This window comes from Sciurus vulgaris (assembly GCF_902686455.1).
Source record: "Sciurus vulgaris genome assembly, chromosome: 3".
Classification (NCBI taxonomy): Eukaryota; Metazoa; Chordata; class Mammalia; order Rodentia; family Sciuridae; genus Sciurus; species Sciurus vulgaris.
Window position 1 is genome coordinate 97907459 of NC_136463.1, and position 14300 is coordinate 97921758.

Below are 14300 nucleotides of genomic sequence, written 5' to 3' on the forward strand. Positions count from 1 at the left end.
TCCTCTGGACCCTAATGCTCAGTAGTCACTCAGTCATTCCTGTGAGATTAATCTCTGACCATTTTTTAATATTTTAATGCTTTGTTTACTTCATCACTTTGGGAAATGCTCATCCGTTATCTCATACAAAAATCTCCCTGTACTCCATTATAGCTATATCCTTTTATTACTTTGCTTAAAGGGATATTAGATCTCATTGTATCCTCTCCTACCTATTCTTTATAATGTCTATATTTTATTTGTCCCTGCTTCTCTCTAGCTCAGCTGTGTCAAACTTGCTATTAAAATCATGCATTTGTCTTCTTGGTTTTCATTATTATGTTTTTCAGTTCCTTAATTTCTAGTTGATCTATATTCAAGCATGTAGTATCATTTCTTAGTTTCAAAATCTTTGCTTTAAATTTTAGGTTTTTTGTTTTGTTTTGTTTTGTTTTTACTAAAGCACTTTATTTTTCCTTACTCAATGAAGTGTTGCTGGGGCCTAATATTCTCACATTACAGTAGAAAAACAAAAATTTGTCATCTCATGAAAAATTGGGTACAAAAAACTTTACGTAAATTAAAATGAATAAACTTACAGGTATAAATGCAAACTGTTTCCAACTCAAGGCAAGTAATAACCAATGGTGGTCAGGCGGGAATACATTGATAAGAACGGAAACTGGGTGCCACCCTGTTAGACTGGCAAGAACTGACAACTGGTCTAGCCAACTCTGCCAGCTAGAGCAATCCTGAAACAGTATGTCAGCTAACACATGAATACCCTGCACAGATCACTGCTGTGTTCTAAGATTCACTAAGCCACGGACTTCACTCGTATGTATGCTCTCACCTCAGGCACCAGATGACCAAGTCATATGGACTAAGGGCTTAAATCAAAGATATGCACAGGGCATCAAACATATACCAAGAGAACAGTTAAGTTGAACACAAGGTCAAAATCAGCAACAAGCTCAAGGATCCAGTACTGACATCAGATACAAGCTTCATGGACAAATTTCTTTTCAAAGGCTTCTTCCAGTTTCATGAGGCTACCATGAGGTGTATACATTCACCAAGGCAAATTAATACTTCAGAATCAGCTCATACAGCAGGTACCTGGCACCTGCTCCATCCATCTAGAAGCATTTGCAGTGGGCATCTGCTGGAAGATAGACAGTGAGGCTAGGATGGAGGGGCCGGTCCACACAGAATATTTGGTCCTCAGGGGTAGCAATAATCTTGATCTTCATGGTGCTAGGGACCAGGGCCGTGATCTCCTTCTGCATCTTGTCAGCAATGCCTGGATACATGGTGGTGCCTCTGGACAGCACAGTGTTGATATAGAGGTTTGTGCAGATGACAATGTCACACTTCATGATGGAGTTGAAGGTGGTCTCATGGATGCCAGAGGATTCCATACCCAGAAAAGAGGGTGAGAAGATTGCCTCTGGACACTGGAACCACTGATTGCTGATGGTGATCACCTTCCCATCAGGTAGCTTGTAGCCCTTCTCCAAGGAGGAAGAGGATTCAGCAGTAGCCATCTGCTCAAAGTCCAGGGCTACATAGCACAGCTTCCCCTTGATCCCCTTGATGTCACACATAATCTCCTGCTCAGCAGTGGTGGTAAAGCTGTAGCTCTTCTCTGTCTGGATCTTCATGAGGTATTCTCTCAGATCCACCCAGTCAGGTCCAGATACAGGATAGTGTAGGGAAGAGCACAGCCCTTGTAGATGGGCACTATGTTGTGACCCCATCACTAGAGTCCATGACAGTGCCAGTGGTGTCCCCAGAGGTGTACAGGGACAGCATGGCATTGATGGCCACATACATGGCCAGTGTGTTGAAGGTCTCGAATATAATCTGAGTCATCCTTTTTCTGTTGGCCTTGGGGTTCAGAGGACCTCAGTCAGCAGCACCAGGTACTCTTTGGTGGTCACTAGTTGTACAAGGTGTGGTGCCAGGTCTTCTCCATATCGTCCAGTTGGTGAAGATGCCGTGCTGGATGGGGTACTTCAGGGTCAGGATGCCACACTTGCTCTGGGCCTCGTAGCCCACATAGGAGTCCTTCTGGCCCATACCCACCATCACGCCCTGGTGGCAGGGGCCAAATCATGAAGTGGAATCATGAAGTGACAGCCTGGGGGCGTCGTCTCCAGCAAAGCCAGCTTTGCACATGCTAGAGCCATTGTCAATGATGAGCAAGGTGATTTTCTCTGCCATTGTGATTGGTGGAAGACTGGCTAAGGAGTGGTGGGAGGACATGGAGCACAGGACAGCGGCAGCAAGTGAGACCCCTTTTTTCTTTCCCTTAACATTGCATATTGTATCACAATGTAGATCTAGTAATTCCCACAGCCCATAGATAGCCCTCTGGAACAACTTCTACTGAATGTTTTTTGACCGATTCTAGCTCAAGCACTTTCATTCTGCTATCTTCTTCTTTATCTTTGATTGCTTATTTGAATAACTATTTTCAAAAATAATTTGAGTCCTAAGATGATATTATATTCTTTTAGAGATGACTTTCTTCTGGTGAGAAGAAGTGTGTGCAAGGAGGTTTAAATTAAAACTTGAGAACTGTGAGAGTTAATTACCTAGCTGGACAGCTTCTCCAGGCTCCTGCCCAGAGCAAGGGATGTTATACCAGGGCTTCCACATTTGCGATCACTAAATGGTAACTCTCATCTTTCCAGCTCAGAGAGACTGTTGAATGCTAGTTTTCCCCACAGATGCACCTAGAGGATTGGTGGACGTTTTCGGAACAGAGAGGGCAAGAAGGTGCTACCTCTCAAGGAGGGTCCCTCTTCCTGGTGGCCTAGGTCTCTGATTCCTGTTGTCTGCTGCCTCTCAATAGTAGATTATGATTTGAAATGACCCTAAGAAACAAGTGGCTCATTCTCTTTCTCACTTTTACATGAGGTCTCTCATTGGCTTAATAAGTTGTTTTACAGTCCAATTTCTTAGATGCCTTTGTCAGGAGATGATATGAATCACTTGTTCAACATTTACTGGAAATGTATGATCCATAAGGGTTGCTTTTCACAGAAATTTTTATGTAAACATATCTGAAAGAAATTAACAATCTGTAAGTCTGTTTTGAAGATCTTAACATTACTAACCAATGCTCTAAAACTTCCCAAAGGATGTCTATCTTAAGGAAAGAGATAAAACATGGAAATGCTTTTTACATAAAGATATTAATTATAACATTCTTAAATCCTTAGAAAGTGAAACATATCAAGTGTAAACTCTGGGAGGAATAGATGTGCTAGCTATGGTTTATCTGTATAATGGAATAATATCTAGCAATCAAAAATAATGTTTCTGCTATAACCATGCTATTCTAAATTTCAGAATATATAATTTCATAGAGCATATAATTAAATTAAAGATTAATGAATAAAGGAAACAGGATTATAAACCAAAAATTCTAGGAGACAAATTACTAAAAATCTGTTGTAATTAGTTGGCAATGATGATTTAAATTGTTATTTATATTTCTACTTAATTTGCTAATAACAAAATTATGCTATAATTAGAATCATGAAAACTGTTCTTTAAAATCCATCTGAAATGAAATACGAAAAAATATAATCAGTAATAATGACAATTTCAGTTTCTTTTAATGTCTTCATCTTTCACAAATTACCTAAGATTATTTTGCACTGCTTTTATTACCAAAAATGAAGTGTTATGTTTTTCTCAATTAAATTTTTAAAAATTAAAAAAAATGAATTCTTCACTGGAAATAATGTTACATGGGCTCTTGATTATATATGTTACATAAAATTTTCCTGAAATAAATCTTCCAAAAGTATGTATGGTAAAGTTCAGTCAAACATTCTCTAGAACACATAGCTGTTAGCTGGTGTTTATAAGTTCACAAAAGGAGTTGACATGAATCGGGATACTTTTCTTGTTTTCTTTTCAAGACAATCTGCTTGTAACACTTAAAATAAGGCTTGATTTAAAATTAGTTCATATGGCATTAATTTTTCAATCATTTCCTCAGTGTACAAATATAGCTCAACAAAGAAAGTGGTCTTTAAAAAACTACATAAAAAGTAAAATATTCATGCTATTCAAAAGTGAAAACTTTGTAGAGTATACCCTTTGTGCAATAAATACCATAATGTGAAAGAGCAATATGAATGAATTGCAGAAGGATACAGCCTTCAGTTGGATGAAGGTGTTCCTTGTTCTTCCATGATTAAGTTACATCTTTCAAAGGACCCATAAGTACTTTATCTCTTTATAGATGGAAAAGAAAAAGGATATATAATCCTTCCCATAATTGTCTGGGTGTCCAAATGTAATTGTGTTCCTAATCAATCACCTCCTACTAACTCCAGCTTTGTTTCCTTTGTCACTCTTGGCAACACCCAGGATTTCTGCTTCTGATGCTGCAAAAACTGTTACCTCATATTCATCATGTTTAGCCTTTATGAACCTATAGATATTACATTATTCACAATAGTTTTCAATTGAAGAAAAATTCATTATGTCCTTGAATTGTTTCTTGTCTGCTCAGCCAGTTAATTTGACCTTAGCATAAGGAAAGAATGACTAATTGAGCTGATAATTACAATACTGAGTGACTAGACTTGTTTGGAAAACAGAAGGCTGCTCTTTGCAAAGTAATCCCGTAACATTGTAATTTTTACTTTCTTTACAATTCAATAACTTTCAAACAAACATTTGGTCACTCTTGATATTTAGATAAACAAACCAGCAAATGTTTTGGATTCTGAATTTGTTCAGATTTTTAATTCTATTTTTCTTACAAAATTGGTTAACCAGATGGGTCTATGTTGAACTTCAATATAGAAGTTTTAAGCACAAATTCCTTTTTTGTGACTTAAGATAATTTTATTAAATTAATCTTTATTACATTCATTACCTTATTATTTATATTCCACATTGTATGAAGATTTAAAGATATGTGTGTGTAGTGAGGTTAAAACAATAAAATGAATAGAATATAGAAGCAAGGTAAAGTGAAAACGAGAGAATAAAAGATGAAGGAAAACCACTGCTACATGACGTTTTCGAAGGTATTTTTCAAAATGTATTTCTGTTGCCTGTAGAATATAAATTTGACTCTAAATCCAGTGATTAATATGAAATAAGAAATATGGAAAGAAACATAACTTAGTAAAAAGGAAAAAGCAGTTGTATAAGGGAAATATCACTCTTTCTGATACTAAAATCAGAAAGAAATTACTTCCGTGAATTCTCAAGAGAAAAAGATCCCATGTTATCCAAATAATAATTCTTAAGTAAACAAAGCAAATTGCTTCATGATGCTGTTTCCAGCATAATAGACTCATTAGGGATAGATGGGAAAAGATCATCATTCATTTCGAGAAAAATACATATAAGTGCAGTTATCTCATACTAGAAAAATGTGCCAAAAACATATAATAAAGAAAAGATAGCCTATCCAACAAATGGTGCTGGGAAAACTGGAAATCCATATGTAGCAAAATGAAACTAAACCCCTATCCCTCACCCTGTACAAAACTCAACTCAAAATGGATCAAGGGACCCTGCACCTGATAGAAGAAAAAATAGGTCCAAATCTTGATCATGTTGGCTTAGGACCAGACTTCCTTAACAAGACTCCCAAGGCACAAAAATTAAAAGCAGGTTAATAAATGGGATAGATTCAAACTAGAAAGCTTTTTCTCAGCAAAGAAAACAATCGACAATGTGAAGAGAGAGGCTACAGAGTGGGAGAAAATCTTTGCCACACACACTTCAGATACAGCACTAATCTTCGGAATTTATAAAGAACTCAAAAAACTTTACACCAAGAATACAAATAACCCAATCAATAAATGGGCTAAGGAACTGAGCAGACACTTCCCAGAAGATCTACAAGCAATCAACAGATAAATGAAAAAAATGTTCAGCACCTCTAGTAATAAGAGAAATGCAAATCAAAACTACCCTAAGATTGCATGTCACCCCAATTAGAATGGTTATTATCAAGAATACAAGTCACAATGGGTTCAGTGAGGATGTGCGAAAAAAGATACATTCATACATTGCTGGTGGGATTGCAAATTATTGCAGCCATTCTGGAAAGCAGTATGGAGATTTCATAGAAATCTTGGAATGGAACCACCATTTGACCCAGCTATCCCACTCCTTGGCCTATACCCAAAGGACTTAAAATCAGCATACTACAGAGATACAGCCACATCAATGTTCATAGCTGCTCAATTCACAATAACCAGACTGTGGAACCAACCTAGATGCCCTTCAATTGATGAGTGGATAAAGAAACTGTGGTATATATATACAATGGAAAATTACTCAGTCAAAATGAATAATAAAATTATGGCATTTGCAGGTAAATGGATGGAGGAGAATATCATGCTAAGTGAGATAAGCCAATCCCAAAAAACCAAAGGTCAAATGTTTTCTCTGATAAGTGGATGATGATAAATAACCAGGGGAAGGGCGTAAAGGAAGAACAGAAGAAGGATGGATTGTGTAGAGGAAAACGAAGAGTGGGAAGGGCGTGGTGGGAAGGAAAGATAATGGAATGAGACAAACATCATTACCTTTTGTACATGTCTGATTACACAAATGGTGTGACTCTACTTCGTGTAAAACCAGAGAAATGAAAGTTGTACCCCAATTGTGTACAATGAATCAAAAATAATAATAAAATTAAATAAATCAAAAAAATACTCCAATAATATTAAGTTCAAAAGACAATATATTTGTGAGTGTGTGTAGATAATTAACCAAAAATTTAATTTATATCTGTATTTTAATATTAAAGTTGTCATTATTTCTTAAGAAAACATAGTTCAATGAGGAGCCTGAGATGAGGCCAAATGCATGGTTTGCTTCTCGTCTGGTTTAATCAAAGTTCCTGCTGAATTCTTTTCTATAAATTATGGTTCTTTACACTAAGCTTTTCATTTGTATTAAAAAGTAGTGATTCCAAACTTTTAATCCTCAGTCAGTAGCCATTTTAAATTGTAGGTCAAGCATAGAGTCAGAAGCAATACCAGTCAACTGAGTTCGCATGTGAGCAATGTGACCTTTGGGGATGAAAAACCACCCTAGCAAGAACCTGGTAAAGGGAAGATTGGTGTACTCTCTGCCCTAAGAAGTATTCATGGGTATAGTTCCAACAGATGCCAAGACTTACAAGCAGGAGCATGGTGCTCTTCTGAATGTCTCCTAGTCAGTGAGTATGTCCTCCAGAGGTTTGCATCATGGGGTTAGGTGGGGGGAAACTACACCTAACTCACATAAAGACTGTCACAAACCCTTCACTTACCATGGCTTAGTGAAACAGCAACAGCCCTACACCAATACAGTTTAAATTTCAGATTTCATGGTATACGAATCATGAGGAATGACACAAAATATAAACTTTTACGTTAGCTTTTTAGACTACAAATCACTTAGTAAATAATTCATGTACATTATGATCAGTCACCAACCATGTCACTTGTTTCAAATCTTTTGGTGATTGTTTCTTAGTATCTATTAATAAGTCTACACCTAGAGAGCAGAGAGCAATTAGCTGCCTCCCACTCTCACAGTGACAAACCCATGTGACATTTTAGAAAAATGAATAATGAAAGAGGGTAATGATCGAGAAAGATAGATGTGCCATAAAAGTTAAGTGGAAGAAGAGGAAGAGGAGGGTAAAAAAAGTGACAATACTTGAAGCACAAAATTCAATGGCAATATTCATATTTCCATTCAAGAGGCTGAACATGCAACCAGATAAAAGCAGGAAAAATGAATCTGTTGATACAAATGAGGAAAGTGGTTGAGATGAGAAACATGAAGATGTCACAGCAGAAGTGATGCTGGTCAAAAATTTACATAAGAACAACTCTTAAGAGTTATTCCATCATAAGGAAAGCACAAGGGTAACATTTTAGAATCAGATGCAAATTTTGAAAGGAGTATGGTCCATTCACCAGGGTATAGAAAAGATGCTCCCTTCATACCCTGAATAATGCAGAGAAGAAAAACACAAGTGCTGTTCAAATTATTCTTGGTTAGTTTACATACAAAGAAAACAAAGCATTTTGGTTCTTAATGTCTCTAATATTTTCAATTTCAGTGTACTGAATATTAATTTTTAATTTTCCTTATAATACCTGTATATTTTTAACCAACAATAACAAAGTTTCCAAAGTTCTGATAAACAATGTTAAAAATCAGACAGTAATCATAGTAGTCCCACTGATTATTAAATTTATTTATAAACTTGCAGATTTTATTTTTATAGTTCCAAATTACTGTGCAAAGTAAGGACTACAAGTATTAAAACTTACAAGTATGCAAATAAATAAATTAGCTGGAATATAATATTGGTAAAATGCAAATAAATTTTGTGTATGAAGAAACACTTTGAAGTGTTATAAGAAAGGGATACAAATAAAAGAGAATGTATTCATTTTGACTGTATTCATAACTTCCTCAATTATGACATAAACAAAATTAAAAGGCAGCAAACTAGAAATACATATTTATAGCATATGTGGAAGACAAAGGCTTAATAACCAAGATAAAGAACTAAAAAAAAAATGACAAAGATCTCAAGTAATAAATGGGATATCAGAGGGAAAAATAATCCATAAAAAAGATCATGGATGCAAGTAACTAAAATATACTTTAGCTTGTACAAATTCAAAGAAATTAATCACAAAGCAAGAAGTTCATTTGTTCTACCTGGGGGTTAAACCTTGGAGCTATTAAATTTGGGAATTAGTTATTCATAATAAAATCTGAATGAACAGAAAAAGTATGAGAAAACTGGCATACCCATGAGCAGTACTTGAGAGATTGCAAATTAGTACAATTTTTTTAGAGAGAAATTTGTCAACATATGACAAAAGTTTCAAAACTATATTTCTTATGACCCAATTTCAATTCCAGAAATTTTACTTTAAGAAGTAATTATGAGTTTATATAAAAACTAATACAAAAGGATGGTCGTTTTTATGTTACTTAGAGAATAAAATGAATAATTTCAGTATTCAATGAGAGAAAAATAAGTCACTTAATGAAATGTGATTCATTCAGTAAAATTCATGAGAGTTCACAAATTCTTTTCTTTACATATGCCTGTATGCAATAACATGGAGAACATAAGTTCTGTAACTCCTCCCTAAGAGAATATTGTAATTTGTTGGAAGAAACTGATTAAAAAAATACTTAAGGTTAAAAAATAACTAGAAAGCAGTATGCAAAGACAACTTGTGGGGAAGGACCAGTTTTGTAAATATTGTTGTGTTTGCTTTTAATCCCCTTCATTGCAGACTGTTTAGTTAGCTTTTGCACAACAATGACCAAAATACCCCACAAGGACAATATGGGAAATAGAAAGTTCATTTGGGCTCATGATTTCAGAGGTCTCAGTCCTAGACAGCTGATTCTGTTGCTCTGGGCCCAAAGTGATACAGCACATCCTGGAAGAAGGGCTTAGCAGAGGAGTACAGCTGAGCTTAGGAAGCAGAGAAAGAGGGTTGGGGAAAGGGGCCACCTGGAAGGGCAGGGGAAGCCCCTACTGCCCCAGCTCCTCCAGTTAGCCCAACTCCCTACCGTTACCACCCAGTCCATTCAAACTAGGATGGACCAATGAGGTCACAGCTCTTACAATTCTATAAGTGAATAGTCTTATTAACTACAAAGTTTTTTTTGCTAAATAATTTTATTATTTAAATGAATGATTTGTACAACAAACATATATCAATGCCTTAAAATATCCTAACACTGGTTTTTATACAAAAAAGAAAAAAACTTATCTAAGTCTCATAATGAACACATATATAAGATAAGTAGAAGTATTTTATTCATTTTATAGACACAGTGAAGTTAAGTAATTATTCCAGGGACAGTTAGTCAGCACCTGGCTAAAAACTTGAACAAGGAGCTATAACTAAGGCCCAGAGGGAGACATAATCCATCTCCTCTTATGCCACACTGTAAAGTAAAATTGATCTACTTACCTACATTTGTGCAATAGATATTGAGCATCTTATCCGGAAAATGCAAAAACAGTGCACTACTAGTAAAGACAGGAGAATTCAGACTTGACTGATGAGAGAAGTTTTTAGAGTCTGATGTGAGATATTCACCAGAAACTCATCTCTCTGTCCTACACCATTTTTGGTATTCTTGAGATTTCCACCTTCATCGCTATTGAGTATAATTGGATTCATGGGGAAAGCAAAGTCAAGACCAAAATGTGTTTAAATGGGCTAGTTGTCACTGTCCCTCATAAATTATGCCTGAGATAAGACATCAAAACCACCATGTGAAAGGAATACATTCTATAAAATAAGGGACTTTTTTATTAATTTATTTGTTTTTATTTATTTATTTTTCCTAACTTCATTATGTTCTCAGTTCATGACACATATTGATCTAGGCAAGACTCATTTTTTGTTTTAATTTTTTAAAATTCCTCTTTGTTCCAATTCCCTACTCCTATTTCTTTACCTAAAAAAAATGTCAACCATTTAAATACACACACACACACACACACACACACACACCCCTTTTTCATATCTAAACAGTCTTGTAAAATATTTATTTTAGATATGCATTTTTTATTTTTTTCACTCCATGTCATGTTACGATATACCTAAGTCACTGCCTGCATATCTCACTCACTGCTTCGTACTAAATATGTCACAATATCCATTCAGGATGTATTTTAACTTCAAGGGCTATTTTCCACTTGAAGCTCTAAACAAAAATAAAAAGCAACTCAACTACACTAAGTCAACATATCAAAAGGAAAATTTTTTATGCAAAATTAAGCAAAGCTCTGCTGTGGCCTTTAGCTTTTTTAATGTGATATGCTAAAATTTAAAAGGGTACTATTTATTATTTGTTTTTGGAGAATTAAAATAGTCATCAAATGTTTTTACTTATTTTCACCCCAGATTATGATTCATTCTTCTTCTATCATGAAAGGTTCTAGGACCATATCTGTTTATGTATTATTTTACAGATATTCATGAAACTGTCATATTTGAAGAATTACACATCAATATTACAACCAAACTAAAAACCCCAGATATATTAAAGATTCTAGAAAATCAGTTTACAAGAATAAATAATTTAACTTCAGTACATTTTGAAATTAGGTCTAGGTAGAAAAAATTAGCTCAGTGAACCCACTCTATAAAGTGTTCTTATATAGGAATCAAAGACCAATAAGCTAATCTGAAAATTTAAATGATTAAAAGAAAGTTCATTTCAATGGACTTTAGAAGATTAGTGTCCAACATCATTTTAAAACAAGTTGGAAAAAAAGTCCCTAATCATATGTGATGAGGATAATTTTTTGTAATTTTTCATTTTTATTTTCTATTATATATATATTTAAAAACTATTTAAAGGCATTAAAGAATTGATTACTAACAAATTAAAAAATTAGTTGTAGTCCCAGGATTAAAGGTTATTGAGCTGCCCAGATTGTGGGTCCTGAGATGATGTAGAATACTGCCTTTGTTCTGGCCTGGGCTCATTGTGCATGTGGGAAAGGCTTGAAGATATTTTGGGTCACTGCCTAGTTAGCAATATCGTCAACAAGATTTTTAGGATGTTAAGAGGAAGAATAAAAAATGAACCGAACTTGGGGAAAAGAGAATACATAATTTTTGGAAACATATTAATGATTAAAATAAAATATGCTCACAAAATGAATTTAAAATACACATAAGCAAAGCGCTTCATATGATGCCTTGAATTGAGGTAGTGCTAATCCATCCATATCATAATTTTATTTGTTACTGTTTTTCCTGGTTAAAAAAAATGGCTTAAAATTTTTTGAAACCAGTAGTTAAATAGAAGCATGGGACCACATGGAGATGAAAAGATAACATGAATTTAAATGATTTGTGCCATACTTTCATAAAACAGTTCTTTCTGAAGCTGATACCTGCACAGTAATTAACTTTCTCAGAGCACTAATGTGCACTATTCAGTTATTTTATAGTCTGGCACTATAGGCCCAAGCACTATAATCAGAATCAGAAGAACAAATCAAGATTGACTTCTCTTACAGTGCTGAAAATCTAGAAGAAAAGACAATATGTGAATATAAAATAAGAAGATATGAAATATTTGGCTTAAATTTGTATAGCATCCTTCTTGAAATAGTATTTATCCAATGAAATTTAGGAAAATCACACCTGGATGAACTGCTAGGAGAGGATTTCTAAGAAGAGGACATACTAGAGTTGCATGAATGGTTTTATGTCAGCTAATGTGTAGTGTGATACACTAAGATCAGTCACCTCCACAGGGAGATGTAATGAAGGACAGTGCCAAAGGTGCTAGTAGGCCTAATTGCTTCCCTTGGCTCCACTGCTGGGGTGTTATCTTGGACACATCTTTACTTTTTACCAAACCTCATTTTCCAGTCAAAAAAATAGGAAAATAAAGTTCTGTGCTGTACTGCCTTGATTTGTGATTAAAAGAAATTGATTGATCAAAGTAACTTGATGGTAAGTTTGTATCACTACTTCTTAGAATTATTTTTTGATAAATTGACATAAATACATATATATATATATACATATATATAGATGCAGTTTGTATACGCATTGGAAAATTCTGTATGTATGATATTATTAATAATCAAACAGTAACCTAGAGGTAAAATCCTAAATGGAATATGTTAAGCTATTTTTCACTCTAGTGAATATAACATGAAGAAAAATATTTTCTGGATTTTAAAGTCAGATTTTGTGAATCATAATCCCAGCTTCACCAACACGTGCTCTGAGGCCAGTGACATCTTGCTCAGCTGTACTGTGGAATCTCTTCCTGTAGAGTTAAATAGTGGCTTTATCTCACAGCTCTGTGAAAATTACTTTTAAAGTGCTTAGCATACAATCTGTCATTACAGTAATTGCTCAATCATGAGTAATGACTTTGTCCTTTGTTGATCTACTGAATATATGTATACCCAATTAGTTAAAGAAAAGATGAGGAGAGTAAGAGACATCTCCCTACGATCATTTTAGAGTATATTCAGTGAATAAATTCTGTTTTGGGAAGGATACTATAAAAGACAGAGCAAAAGGTGAAGCATATTAACATAAATTTACAATGAGAAGGGAGGTAAAATGCTGCTCAACTTATGATGTGTTTATGTCCCTATAAACCCATCCAAAACTAAAGTATTATAAGTAAAAAAAAATGCATTTAGTACATAACCTGTACACTGTAGAGTATCAATCCTGTGGTGGACTGGGAGCTTCAGCCTACTGACACTGCCCAGCATCATAAGAGAATTTTTTTTAGTCTCATATTATTAGCCCAGGAAAAGATCAAAATTTAAAAATTAATGTTATACAGAATATGTATCTCTTTCATACCATCATGAAGTTAAAAACTTCTCAAACCATTGTAAATCAGGGACCATAAATATAGGAGAAAGGAAAAGATGTTTTCTAAGGAAGCAAACAGACTACTACTCCCAAATAAAAATTTAATATAAGCTGGGCTGAGCTTACAGTTTAGTGGTAGAGCACTTGACTAGCATGAATGAAGGCCTGGGTTCCTTTTTCAACAGTAACAACCACCACCACTAAAATCACTGAAACACTGCATCCTGGGGGCTGGTGCTCAAGTTTGCAGATGGGAAATGTGAGACATCTTAGTAACAAGTTAACTCAGGCTTATCAGTCATCCTAATTGAAGTTTCTCAACTAGGGTTTCACACTGAACCACAGAAAATAGAAAATGTTTTGGGTGATTATCTTCTTAATTGTTTCCATCAGTACCATTTTAAAGGCATAGGAGAGAAGTTAGTTCATAAATTTGAATGGATGTCTTAGGGCATCAGGGCTTAATTCTCATGATACCCCAAAGTAGAGAACTAGAGAGCACCTGGGCATGTTGAAACATACCTGTAGTCCCAGTGACTTGGGAGGCTGAAGTAAGAAAATTGTTAAGTTTGAGACTAGCCTCAGCAATTTAGCAATACCCTGTCTCAAAATTTACAAAAAAGAAAATTTTTAAAAAGACTGGGGATATAACTGAGGGACAGAGTACCTCTGGGCTCAATCCCCAAAACCACAAAAATTATAACAATATATAACATACATATATAAACACATGTATGTGTATTTACATGTATACATATATACATATATCTATATGTATTTATCTAAATGCCTATGTATATATCATATGCCTATATATGTATATTCCCTTTTTCTCTATTTCTTTACTTCTTTATTTTTTTCCTTCCTTTCATTCTTCTTTCTCTCCAGAAAAGGAGAGAAAAACAGCTATTTACAGCAAAA

General features: G+C 34.7%; 1 pseudogene across 1 annotated transcript; it reads right to left on the minus strand.

Moving 5' to 3' along the window:
- Positions 1-1078: 1078 nt before the first annotated feature.
- LOC306655746 (actin, cytoplasmic 3-like) lies at positions 1079-2171 on the minus strand (annotated as a pseudogene). The gene has a single exon. The product of its transcript is annotated as an actin, cytoplasmic 3-like (transcript).
- Between the last annotated feature and the right edge of the window lie 12129 nt (positions 2172-14300).